Source organism: Rattus norvegicus, chromosome 13 (assembly GCF_036323735.1).
Source record: "Rattus norvegicus strain BN/NHsdMcwi chromosome 13, GRCr8, whole genome shotgun sequence".
Classification (NCBI taxonomy): domain Eukaryota; kingdom Metazoa; phylum Chordata; class Mammalia; order Rodentia; family Muridae; genus Rattus; species Rattus norvegicus.
The window spans coordinates 56,122,736-56,125,559 of NC_086031.1; the positions used below are offsets into that span (position 1 = coordinate 56,122,736).

Sequence of the window (2,824 nt, forward strand, 5' to 3'; positions counted from 1 at the left end):
AAGATAAAGGCAGATGATAAAATATATTTGGATAATTCTGGGCAGTTCATGACCTAATGAGTCTTTAGTTTCTTATAGGACTTACCCCGTCATTTATTTAAAACAATTTAAAATGCATTGATTTAGAGTGTCTTTAAATTAGTCATTGATTTTTTATAAATGACTGAACTAAAGTTTACCAAAGAAAGGAATAGAAACTACAAAAATCCCAAATCTGGTACTCACTTCAGCAGCATGTATACTAAAATTGGAACAATAAAGAGAAGATTAGCATGCCCCCTGTACAAGGATGATGTGTAAATTAGTGAGGTGTTCCATATTTTTTACCTTCTTCTCAGCACCTCATGGAACATTCTCCATTATTGACCGTGTGATCAGACACAAAACAAGCTGCAACAGATACAAGAAGATTATAATAACCGTGTGCATCCTATCAGAACACCAAGGACTAAGGCTGGTTTTCAATAACAACAAAAATGACAGAAAACCCACATATACATGGAAGGTGAACAATTATCTACTCAATGATAACTTGCTCAAGGAAGAAATAAAGAAATTAAAGACTTCTTTGAATTTAATGAAAATGAAGGCAAAACATACCCAAACTTATGGGACACAATGAAATCAGTGTTAAGAGGAAAAATCATAGATCTGAGTGCCTCCAAAAAGAAACAGGAGAGAGCATATATTAGCAGCTCGACAGCACACCTAAAAACTCTAGAACAGAAAGAAGCAAATACACCCGGGAGGAGTAGAAGGCAGGAAATAATCAAACTCAGGGCTGAAATAATCAAGTAGAAAGAAAAAGGACTATACAAAGAATCAACAAAATCAGGAGCTGGTTCTTTGAGAAAGTCAACAAGATAGATAAACCCTTAGCCAGACTAACCTGAGGGCAGATGTGTAAGTAACTGCAAAAAAAGACAGAAACTGTTTTCCCAAGGAGGATAATGTCAATCCATTTATCTAATACCAAGCTTTCAACTTTGAAAATAAACATGGAAATATAGTTATACAGACCTAGTACAGGGTACTTACATATTTAGTAATATATTCAAAGTCAATTAACACAGTTATGAAGGAAGTAATAATTTATACATACTTATATGGCTTTTAAAATGCAAATCATTTTACAACTTTTGAAAAGTAATATGTCCTGTTTAATCATTAAATAAAGTCAAATTCTTTGACTACATTCAGTGTGTTACCATTATAAAAAACTTCTAAACACTTAGGTCACTAGTAGATGATAAAATTAAATTTATGTAGAGATATTAAAAACATAAAAAAACATATAATATTGGATGGGAAAATATACTTACCTACATATATAAAATTTACAAACATATATTACACATAAACTACATTTTCTATTGTGTACACAATACCCCATAAGTGAGATAAGTCTAACATTTTTACTTCAAATGATAAAATTATTTCATATAGGTGGATTTTTATAATAGAACAAGTAAGGCGTTTTCAATAAATAGAAGCCCAAAACAAAATGAGAATTATTTATCTTGATGGAGAGGTATATATCAACCTCTTGTTGGTGGAGTGCATTCTACAGGGAACATACTAAATATGTGTGTATGTAGCATGTAAAACTTTTAAAATAAGCAAAGCCATTCAGAAATAAAAAAGGTAGCAGTTACAGTTTTAGATTCTCCCTTCTTGCTAAAACAGAGATAAATATGCATAGCTAAACTTGATATTATAGGAAGTAACAAGAAATATATGGAATGTTTTGGCCTTTTCCCTGAAATCTAATGTTTTTAACAGTTGTTTCTTTACAATAGTACACTGTTAATTAAGCTAAACTGAGGAAATACATTTGTGTCAAACAAGTATAAAATGAAATAAAAGGACATGATGGTGAAAAAATTTCTTGGAAAAAAACAGGAATTGCTCAAAGTATAACTCAGAAGGAACATAATTGCCTACCACTTTCAAAATACTTAAATGACTAATAGATTTCCTGTCATTTATCTTATTTAATACTTTGGTTATTGGACTTAGTAACAATATTACTTATTTTTATTTAAATCATTAGAATCTGTCAAAGCCCTATTATAAAAAAATTAAATAAAAAGAAATAAATGCCAAGTACTGTTTTGAATTTTCATTTATTTTTATTAATTATTTTATTTACTTACATTTCAAATTTTCTTCTTTTTCCTTGTCTCACTTCCACAAGCCCCTCCTACCACACCCCTCCCCTTTGCCGCTAAGAGAATACTCCCTTTCCACCTACCCACTCACCCCTACCTTACCGCTCTAGCATCACCCTTCAATGGGGCAAAAAGACTTCAGAGAACCAAACACTTCTCCTCCCAGTGATGCTAGACAAAGCAGCCCTATGCTCTATGGACCAACTCATGCATACTCTTTAGTTGGTGGTTTCGTCCTTGGGTGTTCTGAGGGGTCTGGTTAGTTGATAGTGTTGTTCAACCTATGGGGTTGCGACCCTCTTCAGCTCCTTCAGACCTTCCCCCTCACTCTTTCATTGGTACTCCAGGTTTATTCCAGTGGTTGGCTGTGAGTATCTGCATCTGTTTAAGACCGGTGCTGGCAGAACCTCTCAGCGGACAGCTATATGAGGCTCTGTCTGCAAGAGATATTTGGCACCAGCATTAATGTCAGGGTTTTGTGTCTGCAGATGGGATGGGTCCCAAGTTGGCAGGTACTCTGCATGGTCTTTCCTTTAGTCTTTGCTCCTTTTTTGCTTTTGTGTTTCTTTTAGACAGGAACAACTCTGTGTTAAAGATTTTGAGATGAAACCATCCCTTTGCTGGAGGACATCTCTATCTACTGAGGGTGGTCT

The 2,824-nt window shown here is 34.0% G+C and overlaps 1 non-coding gene across 1 annotated transcript; it reads left to right on the forward strand.

The window, feature by feature from the left end:
- Window positions 1-217: 217 nt before the first annotated feature.
- On the forward strand, window positions 218-324 carry LOC120096453 (U6 spliceosomal RNA). Its single transcript, XR_005492859.1, has one exon. It is a non-coding gene; the product is annotated as a U6 spliceosomal RNA (small nuclear RNA).
- The last annotated feature ends 2,500 nt before the right edge of the window (window positions 325-2,824 follow it).